We start from the raw sequence: 13,108 nt of genomic DNA on the forward strand, positions 1-13,108 counted from the left end.
AAAGTTTTCCATGTTGGATACCATACATGCCACTCTCACCAGCTCGCCTTTAACAACCGCTTTCTTTTGGTGCATGGGATGCCACCTGGTGAAGTGCAGGTAGTTATTAGAAAAGGTAGGCTTCCTATAGATGTTGGACATATATTTATTCCCAGTTCTATCCTTAGATAGCATAATGTCCAAATAATGAATGCATTCATTATGGAAATGTGAAGTAAAGGGCAAAAACTCAACAGTGTTGTTCAAATAGTCAAAAAAAATCTTAAGGTTATCCACAGTATCATTCCATAGGAGGAAGATATCATCCAAAAATCTAGTATATGCTCCCCAAGATTTTGCAAAGGGGCTATTCAGGACAAATCTTTCTTCCTCCCGCTCAGTCATTACATAGTTGGCAAAAATGGGGGCACATGCTGCCCCCATTGCTACACCTGTGGCCTGTCTATACAGTTGTCCTTCAAAATAAATATAACTGTATTTAAGGACTAACTCCATTAAATCCACCATCTGTGCCACCCTCCAATTAGTCATATTGAATATTTTATTTAACTGATGTTCAAGATACTCAAGTCCTTCCTTATGGGGATCACAGAGAATAGATTATTTACACCAACAGTAAGAAATATGCTGTGGAGATTAAATGTTAGTTCATTAATCTTACTTAGAAAATCCCATGAATCTTGGCATATTTGCTTGATGTGACCCAAACCTGTTTTTAGATTCAAATCCAAAAATCATGCTATAGCACTAGTTTTAGATCTCCCCCCATCTATGATTTTTCTGAAGGGTGGATCATTAATATCAGAATGTATTTTTCGAATCCCAAAAATCTGAGCTAACATTGTTTTTTCAACTAGCATGTACCTATATTCCTTCTCTGAAATTTGTCCTTCAGTTACCATGACAAGCAATACTCTGTCTATTTTTGCATAACCAGCATTAATTTCACACTTCAACACTTCTTCATAAGTTTCAGTTACCAACAATTGATTCATTTTGTTCAAATAATCGACTCTATCCATTATTACAAACCCCCCCCCCCAATCAGGTTTCATAACCCTGATGTTATGATCCTCACTAACATCTTTCAGCAGCTGTTTTTCCTGTTTGTTTAAGTTATCAAATTCATTTACATATTTGTTTTGCAACATATTATGAAAGTCTAACTCACAAAACTTTTCAAACTGTTGTATCAGGACATGCAGTCGGGGATTGTAAACACTGGGCCCATATAATACATTTTCATGTTGAACATTTCCACCCAAAATCAAACTTAAATTTAATTTGCGACAGTACAACTTTAGATCAATCACAGTCTGTACAATGATTGCTCTTTTGGATGGCACAAAAGTCAATCCTTTTGACAATAAATTAACATGATTAATATCCATTTTTTTTTGAGAATAGTTAAACAGATGAAACTCTCCTTTATCATTTAAAACAGTGGTATAAGATGAACTGCAACAGTCAATGTCAATGGAGGCATTGCAAAATTCATTTACCTCCGATTCCACTGTTTGTAATTCTTTGGCTTGGCTCCTTCCCTCCTGTATTCCTCCTCCTGGCCGTTCACTGAATATAGGTACATGCTGGTTGAATAAACAATGTTAGCCCAGATTTTTGAGATTCCACAAATACATTCTGATATTAATGATTCACCCTTCAGACTGATTGTGGTGGTGGCGGGGATCTAAAACTAGTGTTATAGCAAGATTTTTGGATTTGAATCTAAAAACAGGTTTGGGTCACATCAAGCAAATATGCCAAGATTCATGGGATTTTCTAAGTAAGATTAATGAACTAACTTTTAATCCTCACAGCATATTTGTTACTATTGATGTAAATAATCTATTCTCTGTGATTCCCCTGTAAGGAAGGACTTAAGTATTTTGAACATCAGTTAAATAAAATATTCAATATGACTAATTGGAGGGTGGCAGTGATGGTGGATTTAATGGAATTAGTCCTTAAATGCAACTATATTTATTTTAAAGGACAACTGTATAGACAGGCCACAGGTGTAGCAATGGGGGCAGTGTGCACCCCCCTTTTTGCCAACTATGTAATGGCTGAGTGGGAGGAAAGATTTGTCCTGAATAGCCCCTTTGCAAAATCTTGGGGGGTGTATACTAGATTTTTGGATGATATCTTCCTCCTATGGAATGATACCATGGATAATCTTAAGCTTTTTCTTGACTATTTGAACAACACTGTTGAGTTTTTGTCCTTCACTTCACATTTCCATAATGAATGTATTCATTATTTGGACATTATGCTCTCTAAGGATAGAACTGGGAATAAATATATGTCCAACATCTATAGGAAGCCTACCTTTTCTAATATCAACCTGCACTTCACCAGGTGGCGTCCCATGCACAAAAAGAAAGCGGTTGTTAAAGGCCAGCTGGTGAGAGTGGCACGTATTCTGTCCAACATGGAAAACTTTATGAATGAATGTGAGGAAGTTTTATCCATGTTCAGAAATAGAGGTTATCCAGATGGATTTTTGGAAGAAATCAGAGAAGTAGTCAGAAAATGACCAAATGGTGTGTATCTGCCTATTTTGAGATCTAGATGTGAGGTTATCATTGCAAGTAATAGGGATGAGATACACAATAACATGAGTTTCATTTCCAACTACAGTTTAGACAGTGGGGCTATGAAATATATCATAGAGAAAAATTGGTATATTTTTGCAAGTGACATAGAAGTATTTAGTAAGTTAACAGAAAACATAGGTAACACACTGACCTTTGTATACAGAAAGGGTAGGTCTTTGAAACAAAATCTAGAAGTTGGGGGAGTGAATATTTTTCAAAATGTGCAAAATAATGGCATTAAATGTGTGGAGCCTGCACACAGTGTCATTCAATTATGAATAGTGATTGTTTCACAATAGCTAATGTGACCTATTTGATAAAAGGGAGGTAAATTATGAGACTAAAAATGTTGTTTACCTTGCTCAATGCACATTATGTACACGTTTTTACATAGGTAAGACTATGAGAAGGTTACGAGATCGTATATATGAGCATTGTGCTGATATCAGGAATTGTAAACTGAGCAATCTCTTGTTCAGACATATAAAAGATAACCCTACACATTTTTTCAAGTTTACGGTTGTGGAGAAGTTGGTGAAAGATTTTCAAGGGAGGGTAGTGGATCAGCACCTGGATATGGCTGAGTTGAAATGGCAAATTGTATTGAATGCTACACAATATCCAGGTTTAAATGACACTTTATCCATATACCTTGTGTTGAAATTGAAGCAATTAGAGTACAAATGATTTCATTGGAGGGATTATGCATGTTACTTTTTAAAATGTGTATTTTAAACACAAAATGGTTTTAATTTTATTAGTTCTGATGAAGTTTCAGAGGGAATGAAAGTGCTAAACTCTGATTTTGTGGATTATTAAACTACGTTTTTACAAAATTATCCTGGTTCTTTGGTGTGCTGCTCCTACAGAATTTTTGCTCCATCAGCTGCTGCCTTGGTTTGTGTGTTTTCATTCCCAGATGATGTTAAGAGCTTTTGCTTTACTCCATATACCTACTTTCAGTGGTGACTACTTCCTACCTACTTTGACTAAGAATTTTTTCTAGTTTAGTTAATACATAAGGCTGCCCTTCTGCTCTGCCCTCATCACAGCAGTCCATTCTCTCTCTGACTTTTATTTTTTCTTTGCTGACTGAGTTAGTTCCTCTAGGCTAGTAGATTCTTTTCAGGTGAGACCCGAGATGGTAGTTATATTACTAAGGGAAACTTGGCCAGGGCATTGTAGAGTTTCCCCTACTCTTTTCAGTGAGGCTCTTTTACATCCACCTGAGCTACCAAAAAGCAGGCAGGCCCTTTATTTAACATCTCATCTGAAGGGATGACACACTCATGAGTGTAGCACCCCTTTATGCTGCACTGCAGCATCAGCAATCCATTTATCTGGGACAGGAATAGAACCCAAAGCATTCTTCAGCAGTGTTGAGTGTGCTACCTATTTAGCAACTAACACTGTGAAAGACACCATGATTGTCCTTTAAAAAGTAGGGTTGGGTGACAGCTATTTATGTTATAACAATATACTGAAAATGTTCCTTTAAAAAAAAAAGGACAACACATTTTTTTGTTTAGTGTTATTTTATTTGGAATAATTATGCCTAAAAGTAAATAAATCTCATAGGTACATGTCATAAATCTTAAATTTCTCCAGTAACTTTTCATGCATTTTACCTTAAAATGAAATGATAATTTATACCCAGATTATATTAGAAGTAATGTCCAAATACATCCTATGAATACTTCAGTAGCTGCAATAATCCATTACCAATGTATCCCAAATGTGAATATTGTCCTACCATTAAACTATAAATCTGTAAAAACTCGGGCATGATGATGAATACAGGGCTTTATACGGCGTATTGCTCTTCTAAAGGATAACGATTATTTATGTGTGTATGCATGTGCATAAGCATTTCATTATCTAGTGTCTTTGTAACATATTATTACCCCAAGACCATTTTCATCCATGATGTAGATATATGTGCAAATAAAGAAAGAAAAGATTAAGCAAAAAACACAGGAATATCTACACAGTGAAATATATATGACTGCATTTAGTATACATGTTTTACACTTGCAACTGAATGTCTGTGTGATATAAAGTAGCAAGAATTAATTTCAGCAAATTACTTCAACATGACCATGTCTTAATAGTTTGCTGACAGCTTTTCACTTTGATATGTTTGTGAACCTTTACTGCATTGTGTGGTACTGTGACCTTACAACATTACTACTAGAGGGTTATTTCTGTTTTACTATGTAAACCCTCTGGAAAAGATCTCATTTTAATTCCTCTCATTACGGAGTGTTACAACCAAACATAACAATAACAGATATATTTGCCAAAACTATAGAAATGCAGCACAAACTGCAGATGAATGCACAAAAAACAGCAACCAAGGAAAACAGTCCACTCTCGTTTATATTTATTAAGCGCTTTTCATCCTTCTAGTAGTAAGGATTTCTTCAGCTACAAATATACAAAAAGTGACTGCTTAAAACAAGTAGCCTTGTCATGACATTAAACAAACCAGTAAGATTTCCTTCCCTCACTATGAGCAAATATAAAATTGTATTCAAGACGCATATTATAAAGCATCCACTAATCAACTAGCCCAGGATGATAGACATGATATGTTCGGAAATAATAAATGGTATAGTAATATAAGAGGTGGGCCTGGAAATAAAGAAAATAAAATTATGTATTTTTTACAGAGTACATTATTTTTGCTGATGTTTTTCCTAATATTGTGAAATATTATTAGGATTTCTTATTTAAAGATAAGAGCTTAGTTGGGTTACTTCCTGATAAATTACCCCCGGGATTCATGAAGCTTGCGCCAGGAGCAGGCGTAGCGTAAGCAGTATAACGTCAAATATGGCCGCCGAGCGATTCAGCTACGATCCAATTCCATGTGCACTACCAGCATATGCCAGATCTGCGCAGCCCTCAGCTCCAGTATGCTAATCACCCCATGCGCAGTACTGCACCATGCAAATGAGGGTACTTAGTGATTCATGAAGAGGTGCAGGTGTAGCGTAAGCCCACAGAAATGTAAACCAAAATAAAATGGTTTACATTTTTCCAAACAGAACATCGGAGCTATGAAAGTGGACCAGACTCATGTATTACAAAGTTAACATATGCCAATGGCTAAATATACAGTCAATGGCATAAGAAAAGATGCACAACACCTAAAAACAACATTTAATGTCATGTCCACAGTAACGTAAAGTACAACCGCAGGGCATGTGTGCACAAACGGGAACACAAGGAAAATATACACAAATGTCATAAAATTGCAATGTAATACAAATCATGATTTCACTGTAATACTCAATGGTATGCATGGTACACCACAACCAAGCTGCAAGGGCTGCTAAGGGTCTGTGACAGTATTTGGCGCGGTAACTATGGATTAGTTGTTAATGCAATGCAAATGAGGCAAATAATAGTGAATCACAAATGTCCCGCCGGACTAAGGATGTACCATACGGTGCAGCGCTACAACACCGTGGAGTGGTTTGGGGGTATACATGACATCAGCAGTGGGGTGTGCCACCGTAGCTGTAAGCACATTGGAGCAATGCAAATCCGGCCTGCCCGTTGATAAGCAAAGCCACAGGATAGGGGTGGGGATGTAGGTATAGCATTGTTTAGCTGAGAGCACATATGGTGCCCGAAAGCGCATGTGTACGCGGATGAAAACATGCCCAAAACTCGGTAAACGGATGCATGCGCCACACACCATAGCTCAAACAGGAAGTTTAGGGAAAGAAAATAAGGAAATGCCGCAGTAGGGTAATTGGAGTACAACTGAGCAATTAACACCTATTAACTCACAGTGGGCAATCAATGGCAGCTAACAAGTCTGCTCGCAGCAACCTGCAGAACAGGATATGGGAGGTGTCGGATTGCAAAGAAAAGAGTACTGTCATAGCAGAGCAAAGCAAACCTGCAGTAGATCGGCCATAGAACACATGTCGTAAGATAAGCCAGGTTTTGGAAAGTACAAATGAAAGCAGGCTGCTGGATGCATGCCAGAAAATGGGAGGGGAAACGTTAAGAAATGTTAAGGGAAGGGCAAGAGGTAATCCACGGCAGCCAAATGTAATTCAACACCAAAGGCACCACAATAGCAGTACGTGTGGTAAAACACATAAGATACCCTGTAGCTCCGATGGTACATACACACCCTATGACATCATCAGTGTTCACAGCACAATAGTATAAAGTGTGAAGGCACCTCACACACACACCTGTGTATTCCCAAACACTGCACCATTGGTGTAAACAGACGGGGAACTTTTACAATGTACATGTTGGGAGCTGCCATAGCTGTGATTCATCACCATGTGTTAGAGACTGAAGGTGTTGTGGAGGATGATGCTGACAACCACCGCAGGCCCCGGAGGAGGAGAAGAGTGTTCAGACCAAGGGTAACCTACCAGGGGCTACATGATCTGGAGATAGTAGAGCATTACAGGGAGGACAGGGATATCTTACAGCAAATAGTTGAGCTGTGCCAGCCACACCTGAGATCCAGAAACAAAAGAGGGGAAACCCATCCCAGTGGACACGAAGGTATGTGTAAGCTTGCAAATACTAGCCACAGGTACTTTTCAAAGGCCAACTGGAGATATAATGGGGATTTCACAGGCATCAGCATCCAGGGTACTACACTAGTTCCTGGATGCTATGTTACCACATTCCAATGAGCATATATACTTCCTCCGAACTCAGGAGGAGTTGGCCAGCAAAATGCATCTCTTCCACCAGGTGGCACACTACCCGGAGGTACTGGGTGCGATAGACTGCACGCACATACATATCAAGTCACCACCCGGTGAGCATGGTAGGTGCTACATAAACTGCAAGGGATACCACTCCATCAACTGCCAGGTCGTGTGCAATGCCCAGGGCAATATTATGGATGTGTGTAATGGCAGCCCTGGAAGCTACCATGACTCCCACATCTGGCATGCCTCACAACTGTATCAGGTATTTTTCAGGGGGGACATCATACATGGCCACCTTGTGGGGGATGCTGGCTATGCACTGGAGCTGTGGATGATGACTCCCATCAGAAATGCACACACACTCATGCAAGAACGCTACAATGAGGCACACGCACAAACCAGAATCATCATAGAGCATGTGTTTGGGATGCTGAAATCACAGTTCCGTTGCTTGAACATATCTGGTGGAGCCTTGCAGTACTCTCCAGGCACGTGTGCCCACATCTTCATAGTATGTGCCATGCTACATAATATGATCCTGCGGAAACAGCTGCAGCAGGGACATAATGGTGAAGGCCCTCACAGCCCACCGCAATTGCCAAGGCCATCACAGGCACAGAGGAATTCAGACCACGAACACCCTGTGCCAGCCCCAGTAGGCAGACAGAGGCATGCCCAATATGCCCACGCCTTGGCAAAGAGGGAACGTATAGCACATACACTGACAGTGTAGGCCCCTACGGACTGACACATCTCTCCACCTGCACACACAGTAAACTGGATGGCACACACACAGGACCACCTGTAAATTGTAATGTATAGGTGGCCTACTGTGTGAATCCTACATAGGCAGCCCTCAACCATTGCACACACAACAGCTATTGGAACAAGGAATGTCAACACCTGAACAGTACACGCACCTAACAGCATATGTTGATACTGTATGTATAGGTTCCTAGGTACATTGGTAAGTACATGCCCAATTGTCAGAGGCCATTCATCAACTGAGGAAAATAGTATCTGCTGTTGCCACCACATCAATTAACTAACTGTCCTTCAGTGAAGCAGAGCCAATTGCGGGATCCATGTGTGTAATCACTGTTCCCCACACACTCTGCATGGATTACCTGGTGAGTTAATGAGAGGCTCCATATAATGTAATCAAGGATGTAGTGGCAAAGCATGGGGAGTACCCATGACAGGTATTTGTTACCCCAGCATGCTCCACCTATGGTTGTGTGAAGGTGTAGCACATTATAGTGTGTGGCTCACTGTGACATACATTACCAATGCTAGAGCACATCCATTAAACATCATAAGAGCTTAGTTGGATTGCTTCCTGATAAATTACCCCCGGAATTCATGAAGCTTGCACCAGGTGCAGGCGTAGCGTAGGCGGTATAATGTCAAATATGGCCGCCGAGCGATTCAGGTACGATCCAATTCCATGTGCACTACCAGCATACGCCAGATCTGTGCAGCCCTCGGCTCCGGTATGCTAATCCCCCCATGCGCAGTACTGCACTGGACTTGGACATACCATTAATAGGTCTCATCCATATGTAAACTAACTGAGTTACACATTTGATTGCAGTATGGAGTAACAGCCGTAGTACAGTTCACATACAAAACACCATAACACGTGTACAAATCCCAGATGCCCAAGTGGTAAATGCACTGACTGTCATGCATGTTTCTGGTACCATGTCCTGCAAGGGACATTATGTAATTCCGAAGGCACGAATAATGGATGTTGGATGCAGGTCATCAGATCAGGTTTAGCACGTCAGCGGGATTATGCGTTGGCAAGTGCTGGTAAGCGTCGTTTAAACATGACTATAGGGATATGCACGAAACAGGGCTAAGCTTTTCTGAATATTGCACAGATCATGGTCAACGATGTCCAGAACAGGTGAAACTAGCATTATTCACCCCTGTACTAATAGTGCCTGCTCTGAAGGTAAAACAACCACTGCCAGGAGTAGAACACGCAATCATGTACACAATCACCTAACACTAAGCTACTCGAGCTGTATCAACGGCAGGTGTGTATTGTGACAGCTTAAAACACAAACGTGTGGAGTCCAGGAAACAGTATACACCGACATGTACACAACGAAAGGTGTGTTCTCCCTCTCTCTTTCTATATATATATATATATATATATATATATATATATATATATATATATAATAGAGATAGAAAGGGTGATAGAGAGATATAAGTTGATATACACATATTCACCTATATCTGCAAATATATAGATAGGTCAATGACATGCACACAACCATGGAGGTACAAATAAATAGGATACTGCCAACTATCGAATGTGTCACATACCAACACACGTAATCATGAGGCTGAAAGACTGAAATACCACAGTGCTGGAACACTAGAACCGAGAGTAATATTATCATGATGTTAAGGGACATTTAGTTATCACTGCTGGTGCTGTGGTCCAGGTAGGTACTGTGTTCAACTGCGTTTGTGATTGCTGTAGTCTGTGTATGTGTGAGTTGAGGGTGCCGTGTGCATTTCTGTGGGACTGTAATGTGTGTGTGTGTGTTTGCATCATGTGTCTGTTAGTGCTAACTCGGAGGTACATCATTACTGTAGGTGTGGTCATAGCTGGCCGTAGGCATACGGTTACCACCTGTCCCACTTTAAGAGGGACAGCCCCTCCCTGGGCAGTTGTGTCCTGACAAAAAATATTAAAAAGGGCAAATGTCTGAGATTGTAGGACATAATTATGTCCCATATATTATGTAATAGTTGCATTAAATAGTTATGCCTGTATCTAAAATACGTAAATGTTACATGAAACATGATAAGTAGCTAAAGTGCTTCAAGAATAAGTATGTATTCAGGATAAAAGTACGTTCTATCCTGTGTACTGACCGTGGGTATGTGTCGGCCTCTAAACACCGATGTGTGTCCTGCAAATGTCCCACTATGGCCATTTGAAAAGGTGGCAACCCATGCCAAAGAGGTTCAATCACCAACACAACTGCAATGAGTGCAAATATCTGTGATAGAAATAAACGAGACAGCTGTCATTTAGTAACATTCCCTTACATATCGATGTATTTCCGGAGGTATTGAAGTATCAACCTCACCTGCATGTTATATAGAAACCAATTAACAATGGCTCAATGTATAAGCCCATAACAACCATAGTTTCTCAGTCTACTAAATGATAGGTCTTCAATTAGGGAAGGAGCCCACACACATATATGGAATATGTAGAAATGCAGTCCCCACAAACCTGTATATGCTATGTACACCCACCTACATCTTCCCACACCCAAAACAATTGCAATACAGACTGTAATAACATCACAAACATCCACTCATGCAATTACATCTGCAGAACCATTAAAATACCTTGTGAGAGACACATTTGTAATGGCGCCATGTGAAATCGTAGCTGTTGAAGAATGGAACAGATGGCTATGTTACAGGTTTTGTTTGCTGTAGTCCCTTACCAGATGGTTGAGATGACAGGTACACTCACATGTAGAACCATATACTCTAGCCGTCATACACAATCCACTGGGGACATGAATTCAAAATATTCATGTCTCTCCAAATAGCAGTTGTAATTCCTCACAACAAAACACATACAGGCTGTCTCCTCAAAGGTAGGGCAAAAAGGCAATGCCCAAGTGGAGAATTCAATTATACCCCACTGTTGCCACGTAATTGGCAAATGGAGTAGCTGCACAGCTGATGTGCATGTAATAATTTACTCAGGAACACCAATTGGTGGCAGGATACCACATGTTACAGGTATCAACGTATATAAGGATGCCTTGCCATACATTCAAACCATATGCTCATACCATAGAACCGTTTAAACAGTAAAGGTGTAAGAGAGATATTTACGAAGACTTGGAAGCAAGGTATGTAGAACACTCTGTATGTCAGTGTATGTAGAGCCTGTTTTGTATTAATTAAAGTGTATGCAATGCATAAAGTGGGAAAAGGTATTATGTAGTGATGTCTTGTTGAGCATAGTAATGCTTGTAGAAATTGTGTGCCCTGCTGTGGGCCACAAGGTAAACAACTCATACACCACAAGGGATGCTACATGAGGGCTTTAAACACAATAATTCCACACCACCCGCCATCAGTGGTAGGGTTTGTCCAACAAGTACGTGCCATAGCAGGGGATAGTATTTGTTGATATACTGTCACAGTAGGCATATGTATGGGCATATAATGAGAATAACATGCCTAAGGTGGTCCTGCTGTGCAAGTATGCTTTGCATTACGGGATAATGTTTAAAATATGTGTAATGTACAGCATTGTAGGTAGATATGTCAGATATGTTACACAGCATAACTGTTATATCATGCAAACAAAAGATATCGTCTATTGGCATGTACAATACACAATAACAGGATGCATATGGCTTGTAGTCACGGGACACTGTAACAGCATGATAGCTAACTGAAATGGAAGAGCTACTCAATTATCCATGCACAAAGGACATGTAATAGCTTCACAGGTTCATAGTGAGGTACTATGCTGTCTGGCCAAGTCCATGTGTAAGCCCAACAACAGTGTTTTCACTGGCGGCACCTCCCTAGGGTAGTGTCCTGTCTGTGAACAGCAGAGCCATGTGTTACCCGCACCTGTGTACAATACAGCCAATGCAGTGATCCCTGGCATACATGTGTGTCTCCCATCCACCCATCAAGGTATCTCATGAAGAGTGCTAGTGAGTGTCCCTGCTTGATGTACATAGGAATCATGTTCCAAAGCATGGTGAGTGTCTGGTTCAGGAATGTATCCCTCAAGCATGTCCCACTCATTGTTGCATTTATGCACATATCCATGAGCATGTTACTCTCAGTGGCCTTTGCTTATGTTGCTTATGTGGAGTATATCCATAAATATTGTTGTGGACATGGGCCCTGTATGTTCAGCAGAGGTCACCCCTGAGTATGCAGTATGCAAATGTGTACAGTCATGGTGTCCATAGTTGTGCTGCATACATTATCCTTTGGAGGTCAATAATCCTCATGGTGTGTTAATGTTGTGGTATGTAAAGCCATTGCTGTTCTGTAAGGTACACCACAAAAGGGGTGTTGTACCCTTGAACGTGTGTCATATGTCAGGAATATAGAGGTACAATGGGTGCCTTTGTTCCAGCTACAAACCCATTATAGATAAGGGTGGCCATGTAGAAGGATATCCACGCCACATTGGCAATAATGTTATCAAAGGAGTGGTTGCTATATATGTGTGTACTAAGATCCCATATAATGTCACATGTATGTAGGGGACTACCACCTATGTGATAGTCATTGGGTGACTGTTGTAATCCAAAGGGGATGTCTATGCACCTTGTGTTATGCAGCTTGAGGCCATGTTATTGACATCAGGTAATCCGTCACAGTGACACCCATATGGAGAGTGTCTGTATCAGCTGGTGGATCAATCATGGCTCCTTATTTGCAATCATCTGGAAACCTATTCAGAGAAAGTCCCTCTGTGCTAGCCTGTACCTCAGGGAAGCATATACCAAACATGAGGGGCCCTATGACCGAGGACTGTGGTACACCAAGTGTAACTGAATTACAGTAGGTACCACGGTGTGCTACCCTCATTGTGTGGGTCCTGTCCGTGAGCCACTTTGCATAACATCCCTAGACGTAGGGGTCGATGTGCAGGTGGATGTGTATGTTGTCAATACCAGAATGGAGAACGGTGCTGAAAGCCAATGAGAGGACAATGTAGGCTGTGTGGACCCCCTTACCATCATCAACTATCCTGATAACTGTATCAAAGGAGTCCTCCAGGTG

This window comes from Protopterus annectens, chromosome 3.part1 (genome assembly GCF_019279795.1).
Source record: "Protopterus annectens isolate FY-2018-M chromosome 3.part1, PAN1.0, whole genome shotgun sequence".
In the NCBI taxonomy this organism is placed as follows: Eukaryota; Metazoa; Chordata; order Ceratodontiformes; family Protopteridae; genus Protopterus; species Protopterus annectens.